Here is an 8,983-nt window from a genome sequence, read left to right on the forward strand (position 1 = left end):
TAATTTTTCCAATCCAACACCATGGAATATCTTTCCATTTCTTTGTGTCTTCTTCAATTTCTTTCAACAATGTTTTATAGTGTTCAGTGCACAGATCTTTAACCTCTTTGTTTAAGTTTATTCCTAGGTATTTCATTCTTTTTGCTGCAGTTGTACGTGGGATTGTATCCTTTTTTGTTTTCTTTTCTTTTTTTTTGAGGAAGACTAGCTCTGAGCTAACTACTGCCAATCCTCCTCTTTTTGCTGAGAAAGACTGACCCTGAGCTAACATCCATGCCCATCTTCCTCTACTTTATATGTGGGATGCCTACCACAGCATGGCACGCCAAACGGTGCCATGACCACACCCGGGATCCAAACCGGCAAACCCCGGGCTGCTGAAGTGGAACGTGTGCACTTAACTGCTGCACCACCTGGCTGGCCCCTGTGATTGTGTTCTTAATTTCACTTTCTGCTACTTTGTTGTTAGTGTAAAGAAACACAACTGATTTTTGTATGTTGATTTTGTATGCTGCAACCTGACTATATTCATCTATTATTTCTAAAAGCTTTTTAGTAGATTCTTTAGATCATCTATTATTTCTAAAAGCTTTTTAGTAGATTCTTTAGAGTTTTCCATGTATAAAATCATGTTGTCTGCAAATAGTGACAGTTTCACCTTGTCCTTTCCTATTTGCATCCCTTTTGTTTTGTTTCCTTGCCTGATTGCTCTGGCTAAGACTTCCAATACTATGTTAAATAAGAGCAGTGAATGTAGGCATTCTTGTCTGGTTCCTGTTCTTAGAGGGATAGCTTTTAGTTTTTCTCCATAGAGAATGACATTACCTCTGGGTTTGTCAAATACGGCCTTTATTATGTTGAGGTATTTTCCTTTATACCCGTTTTACTTAGAGTTTTTATCAAAAATGGATGCTGTATCTTATCAAATGCTTTCTCTGCATCTATTGAGAGGATCCTGTCATTTTTATCCTTCATTTTGTAATGTGGTGTATCACGTTCATTGATTTGCAGATATTGAACCATCCCTGCATCTCTGGGATAAATCCCACTTGATTATGGTGTATGAGCTTTTTAATGTATTGTTGTATTTTATTTGCTAGTATTTTGTTGAGGATTTTTGCATTGATGTTCATCAGTGATATCGGCCTGTAATTTTCTTTTTTTGTGTTGTCCTTGTCTGGTTTTGGTATCAGGGTAATGTTGACTTCGTAGAAAGAGTTAAGTAGATTCCCTTCCTCTTCAATCTTTTGGAAGATTTCGAGAAGGATAGATATTAAGTCTTCTTTGTTTGGCAGAATTCACCAGGGAAGATCTCTGCTCCTGGACATTTATTTTTTGGGAAGTTTTTGATTACTGTTTCTATTTCCTTACTGATGATTGGTCTATTCAAATTCTCTACTTCGTCTTGATCCAGTTTTGGAAGGTTGTATGATTTTAAGAATTTATCCATTTCTTCCAGATTTTCCACTTTGTTGGTGTATAGCTTTTCAAAGTATTCTCCTATAATCTTTTGCATCTCTGGGGTGTCCGTTATAACTTCTCATCTTTCATTTTTGATTTTATTTGTTTGAGCCTTTTTCTTTTATTCTTGGTGACTCTAGCTAAAGCTTTGTCAATTTTGTTTTTCTTTTCAAAGAACCAGCTCTTGGTTTCATTGATTTTTTCTATTTTTTGTAGTCTCTATTTCATTTATATTTGCTCTGATTTTTATTATTTCCTTCCTTCTACTGATTTGGGGCTTTGTTTGTTCATCTTTTTCAGTTCCTTTAGGTGTGCTGTTAGGTTGTTTATTTGGGATTTTTCTTGTTTGTTGAGTTAGGTCTGAATTGCTATAAATTTCCCCCTTAGAACCTCTTTTGCTGTATCGCATAGATTTTGGCATGTCATATTTTCATTTACATTTATCTCTAGGTATTTTTTGATTTCTCCTTTGAGTTCTTCATTGACTCAATTATTAATCAGCAGCATTTTGTGTAATCTCCACGTATTTGTGGCTTTTCTGGTTGTCTTCCTGTAGTTGACTTCTAGTTTCATACCTTGGTGGTCAGAAAAGATGCTTAGTATTATTTAGATCTTCTTAAAGTTACTGAGACTTGTTTTGTGGTCTAATATGTGATCAGTCCTGGGGAATGTTCCATGAGCATTTGAAAAGAATGTGTATTCTGAGTGTTCTATATATATCTACAAGTCCATCTGTTCTAAATTGTCATTTAAGGCCAATGTTTCCTTATGGATCTTCTGTCTGGATGATCTATCCATTGGTGTAATGGAGTGTTAAAGTCCCCTACTGTTATTGTATTGTTGTCTTTTTCTCCTTTTATGTTTCTTGGTAATTGCTTTGTAAATTTAGGTGCTCCTATGTTGGGTGGGTAGATATTTACAAGTGCTATATCCTCTTTCTAGATTGTTCTCTTTATCATTATGTAGTGTCCTTCTTTGTCTCTTACAGTTTTTGTTTTAAACTCTATTTTGTCTGGTATAAGTATTATCACCCCAGCTTTCTTTTCTTTGCTATTTGCATGGAGCATCTTTTCGCATCTCTTTACTTTCAGTTTGTTAGAGTCTTTAGGTCTGAGGTGTGTCTCTTGTATGTAGCATATATATGGGTCTTGGTTTTTTATCCAGTCGTCCACAATACGCCTTTTGATTGGAGCATTTAGTCTACTGACATTTAAAGTAGCTATTGATAAATATGCATTTATTTCCATTTTGTTACTTTTTCCTGGGTGTTTAAGTAGTTCTTCTCTGTTCCTTTCTTCTTCTCTTGCTCTCTTCCCTTGTGGTTTGATGGTTTTCTTTAGTAATATGTTTGATTTCTTTTCTCTTACTGATTTGTTTATTTATTATAGGTTTCTGGTTTGTGATTACCACAAAGTTCATATATAATATTCTGTGTATATAGCAATCTATAGTGAGTTGATGTTCTCTTTAGCTTGACCTCTTTCTAAAAGTTCTACTCTTTTACTCCCCTCCTCCCATGTTTTTTGTTTTTAAAATCATATCTAATCTCTTATTAGATATGTGTCTATCCATTCTCCTCTTATCATCGAAATAAGTAATTTTAGTACTTTTGTCTTTTAACCTTCATATTATCTTCACAGGTGGTTGATCTGCTATCTTAATTGTGTTCTTGCCTTTACTAGTGATTTTATTGCCTGTTTTGTTTTCTTTTTGATAATTTTCTTATTCATATTTGTGGGCTTCTTTTTCCCATTTAAATAAGTCCCTTCAGCATTTCTTGTAGAACTGGTTTCTTGGTGATAAACTCCTTTAATTTGTGATTATCTGGGAAACTCTTTATCTCTCCTTCCATTCTGAATGATAACTTCACTGGCTAGAGTATTCTTGGCTGTCGGTTTTTTGTTTCCAGCACTTTAAATATATTGAGTCATTCTCTTCAGCCTATAGGGTTTTGGCTGAGATGTCCACAGGTAACATTATGGAGGTTCCTTTATACACTTAAAACTCTGAAATTTTTTTGTTTTTAAAGATGTGCGTATGTGTGTGAGGAATGTTTTCCCTGAGCTAATCCCTGTGCCAATCTTCCTCTACTTTGTATGTGAGATGCCTCCACTGCATGCCTGATGGGCGGAATAGATCCGCATGTAGGATACAAACCTGTGAACCTGGGCCACTGAAGTGGAACACATGGAACTTTAAGCACCCAGCCACAGGGCCAGCCCTAAAACTGAAATATTTTTGAAAGTAATTAAGCAAGACACAAATGGTAGTGGTCTATACCATATTTTAATGGATTAGAACTCTCAATGTCATATAGACCTTAATTTTCCCTAAATTGGCTTCTAAGTTCAATGCAATCTTAAAACAGCTGAAGAGAATTTTTCGCTTGTTTGCAGAAATGCCAAAGTTTTTAGAGTTTTACAAAAAATAAACGGACGAGAGGACCAATGCTAGCTTGAGGAAGTAAAACAAAGTTGTTTGAATTACACTGCTCAACATGAAAAGATGTGATAAAGCTACTAGAAATAAAACAGCATTGCATTGATGCAAAGATAAATCTATGAAGGGAATTAAATGATGAAACCTGAAAAAGATTCACTTATGTAGCAACAATTTATGATGATAAGGTTGCCACTGAATGCAAGGAGAAAAAGGCAATCTTTTTAATAAATATGCTGGATTATTTGAATATTCACATGGAAAAAATAAACATTGTCCCCTGTCTCAAACCATAGACAAAGGCAACTTCAAGGCCATCAACCTCAGTTTGTAATGTCTGTGAGTGAAACTTACAGGACATAATTACCTACTTTCATGATAGTGAGTTAAGCAAAGATTTCTGAAACAAAAACCAGAGCCCTATCAGCAAATAAAAATTAAATGATGAATTGGACTTCATTAAGATTAAGAACTTTCATTTTCCAAAGTCATCATGAAGAATATGAAAAGGTAAGACACAGGTAGAGGATAAATAGCTTCAAAACATACTTCTGACAAAGGATTAATATATAAAAAATTCATAAAATTCCTAAAATTAAATTTAAAAAAGAAATAACTCTACTAAAAAGGACAAATTATTTGAATAGGTACTTCACAAAATAGGATGCCCAATACATAGAAAGCATATAGTAAAGTTTCAACATCATTAGTCATAAGATGGCAGAAATTAATAGGTTTGACAAAGTTACATGTTGGCAAGAATACGGAGCAATTATAACATTGCTGAGAGAAGAATATTGGCACACTGTTTACAAGAATTATTTGACATTGTCAACTAAGTTAAAAATGGCCACCATATAGCCTATGAATTCCACTTCTAATTCTACATTTTAAAAATAATAGAGTATATGTCTGCTTAAAAACATCTACAAGAATATTTTCAACAGTTTTATCTATAATAGTCTCATATGGAAACAGCCCAAATACTCAGTAACAGGAAATGATTAAATTAATGGTACTATATTTATAGAATTGACTATAAATTACAAATTAAAAGAATAAACTATTGCTAACATAATAACCTGGACAATTATCACAGACATAATACTGAGCGAAAAAACCAGACCCAAAATTGTACACACTGTGTATTTCTATTCATATGAAAGTAATGAATATATAAAACTAATCTGTGGCATTATAAATCAGCACAGCAAATACTAGGAAGATATTCATCTAGAGAGGCATGAAAGAGATTTCTAGGATGCTGAAAATATGCTATATCTGCATATGTGTGATACTTGAGTACAGTTATAAAAATTCATCAACCTCTATACATTGAATTCTGTTCCTTACTATAAGTTATACCTTAATATTTTAAAAAAGTATTTGTTTTTAGAGATGCATACTCAAATATTATAGATTAAATAATATATGTATCTGTTTCAAATAATCAAATGGAATTTGGGATGATTGGACCAGTTTGTAAGTGACACAAGTTTGGCTATAAATCGATACTTTGTTGACAATGTGACGGATACAGCAGTGTGCATCATGAAATTTTCTCTATGTATGAAAGTTTAAAATGAAGAGAAATGAGGTGACTAACACGTGGCCTGGCACAGAGGAAGCACTCATACATATTTGTTGTTGACATTGAGATTTTTTAAACATTTTTGGACATTTCAGGGAATTTAGGAGACTGCTTGTTATTACCCCCAGGGCTGAAAACAGCAGGCATCTTGGAACAAGCCGTGTAGGAGTGGTCACTTCTCAGTTGGGTCCTCAGGCAAGCTCTTAGTGGGCATCAGCAGCAGGAAACTTTTATTCCTGCAATGCAGGCCTCCTCCAGCTCCGGGTCTCAAGACAGGTGAGAGGTATTATTGCAATCTGAATTTCTGGAAACTGAATATTTCTAAAAATTTAGTAGTCTCTAAGTCCACTGATCTCTATTTGGAAACACCCAAAGTTTGTCAGTTCAGGGATTCAGGACAAGGAGAATATAATACTTAGTATTGTCAGTCTGGGAGTGAGGTCATGGACTAGGCCAATTAAGGAAATGTGAGAAATTTGGGAAGAGGTGCAAAAATGATGTGGAAACAATGTCACCAGAGAGTCAGAGCTTTTGTTGCAGAGTGAAACGAAGTCAATCTGCGGAGCAGTCCATACAATGAGTTGTCAAAAGCTTTGCCTGCATTAGAAAGAGCTTCCCAAAGTCCCTGAACTATTTTACTGTGCTGCCCTTCCTGCCGGCTCAGTACTGAGTGTTGCTCTGGGAAGCAGCATTGCTCAACTCTTCAGATTCCCATTATTTAGATTAGTTTATCTATATTTAAAAGCACAACTCTTTTTTTAAGGAAAGTTAGTTATGCTAGTGGTCACAACATTTATATTTTCATTCAATAGTGATTTCTGTGATTTTTAGAGTATTCAAAATTGTAGGAGCCTACATTTTATGATTCAGCTCCTATATTAAGACAATCATTTGTAACAATTTCTCTTTTTTTTTTACTTTAACATATTCCTGTTGTTTTTGTTGTTTGTGATGTTTACATTTCCTTTAACACACTGTCACGTCTTCCTTCTAAAATGTAAGGCATTGACAGTTTTCTATTCCTACTTCCAGTGCCTGAGATGGTGCTTGGCATCAAAAACGCTCTTGAAAGCTAGAATAGAGAAAGACAATAAGCACAAATACTCTACCCAATATATACAATGAACTTGTTGATTTTACTTATTTTGTTTTTGTTGGCAGTTTTGTAAAGACTTGTTAAAATGTGAAGTGATTCTTTTGTTTCCTAGAAATGTATTATATTTCCTTTATTAATAGAGCTTCGTGAAATAGCTTCCTTGTCAAGAAAGGAATGACTTAGACGCTTAAAGATACATGCTTAGGAACTAATGATCTTTTTATGAAAATGTGATTCCTCTACATTAGTAAATTCTCTTACTTTTTTAAGAACAGTGCAGTTCTTTTGATTAAGTCATTGAAGGCTTGTTTTACTTGCTTGTTTCTCAAGGAGTAAATGAAGGGGTTCAGCATGGGAGCAATGGAAGTAATGAGGACTGCCATACCCTTATTAATAGCTGCTGATTCCTCTGCTGAAGGTAGAAAATGCCTTCTTTCTTTGCTGGGCAGAAGGGAATTGTAGAATGGTCTTGATGATGTACATGTAGGATAGAATTACACATATGAGGGTCATGATAAAGGTCAACACAGCACAGATTATGACCATCTGCTCTATGAGCCATGTTTCTGAGCATGCGATCTTTAGGAGTGGGGATGCATCACAGACAAAATGGTCAATAACGTTAGAATCACAGAATTTCAGAGTTAGGCCCAGGCTAAGAGGGGGCAGTATGATGAGCAAGCCAGCTGTCCAGCACCAAAGGATGAGTCTTCTACAGACCCTGTGGTTCATAATGGTCACGTAATGTAAGGGTTTACAGATGGCTACATATCGATCATAAGAAATGGTGACCAAGAGAAAAAATTCTGTTACACGCAAAAAGATCAGTAAAAAAAATTTGTATAGCACAATTGTCATATGTGATTGTCTTGTCACCTGTTGCTATGCTGTACAAATATTTGGGAATACAAGCAGATGTAAATGAGATTTCTAAGAAGGAGAAATTTTGTAGGAAAAAGTACATGGCAGTTTTAAGGTGAGAATCTACGAAAGTGAGGGAAATGATTGTCAGGTTCCCAGTTACACTCAACACGTAGCTGAGAAAAAGAAAGATAAAAATCACAACCTTCAGCTGTGGATCATCAGTCAGTCCTAGCAGGATAAAAGTTGTTATTGTGTGGTTTCTCATCACTGAACTTCTGACTTCTGCTGAATCTGCATTTAAAATTCAGAGATATTTGAAATGGATACAGTGGTAATTAGTAGAGGGGAAAACTCTGCAAGCAAACATATTCACTTAAAAAATTTGTTTACAAATATTATCAATACACTGGTATCCTAGGTTCCACAGTGGAATATCTTTGGTCATTTCAGGGGAGATATAAAAAAAATTACAATTGCTTTATCTATGCAATACTCCAAAATATGATGAGTGCTTCCTTCTCATCACGTTATTCCCAATTTATGTTTCATTTTGTCTGCACCTTGGATTTGATTTTCCCTTCCCATTAGATTTGACTGCTAATGTTTTGTGAAATCAAGAGTTCTTTCCTGTTCACAGACTGAATCCTAAAGCTGAATCTTAAACTTTCAGTATCCCCTTTATGTGTTTTCTTGAAGTTTTGTTGTCGCTAAAGTACAAATGTATCACAGATGGTTTAAGGCCCCCATAAAGGCTCTCCACAGTCATTACCGAAGATGTTGAACTCTGAATATAATGTTAAAAGTTTGGGTTTTCTTTAAACAACTTCCTTACTCACTCATTCCCCTAGTTATCTCTCTCATAATTTTCTGTTTAAAATTACATTCAATTCCTACTGTGGTACAGAAGACGGGGAAAGTTTTGATGACAACTTTATTGCATAGAATGATGATATGTGTTGAGCATAAAATACATAGTGATGTGAAAAATCATTACAATTTTTCTTAGTTTTCAATCTGTTTTGTTAAGGTTGAAACACATTCCAAACTGCTGTTATCAACAGCAGTAACTGCAAAAAATGTCAGATTAAACTATTAAGCACCTTCTTTAAGCATGGCTTGCTTTTACTGTGACTCAGTTTTGTCATCTATAAAATGGAAATAAAAATATTATCCTTCATATATTGAAAAATTAAATAACTTACTGTCTAGAGTACATAACGATTTTCATTTTAGTTACCATACATTCAATCATCAATATGTTGTAATCATGTTTGTGTCCATGAATCTAATGAAATAATTTATGCCAAAGTTTATCAAATACTTCCCTTTTGCTCTTAAAGTTTAGGAACTTTCTAAGTACAATGTGTACTTTTAATCTGCAATAGTCATAGCATTCTTGCATAACTTACATTAATACCATGTACATGTTTTACCTACCATCTTTTTGCTTTTTAATTTGTAGACATTTCTTTTTTTACAGGTCTCTCTTATGTTCATAGTTCTTAATACTGCTTTTTAAAATTTTTTTTTAT

At 34.3% G+C, this 8,983-nt stretch overlaps 1 pseudogene; it reads right to left on the reverse strand.

Moving 5' to 3' along the window:
* Window positions 1-6,844: 6,844 nt before the first annotated feature.
* LOC103551481 (olfactory receptor 6C2-like) lies at window positions 6,845-7,716 on the reverse strand (annotated as a pseudogene).
* Window positions 7,717-8,983: the final 1,267 nt, after the last annotated feature.

The sequence above is a fragment of the Equus przewalskii genome, chromosome 5 (genome assembly GCF_037783145.1).
Source record: "Equus przewalskii isolate Varuska chromosome 5, EquPr2, whole genome shotgun sequence".
NCBI classification, from domain to species: Eukaryota; Metazoa; Chordata; class Mammalia; order Perissodactyla; family Equidae; genus Equus; species Equus przewalskii.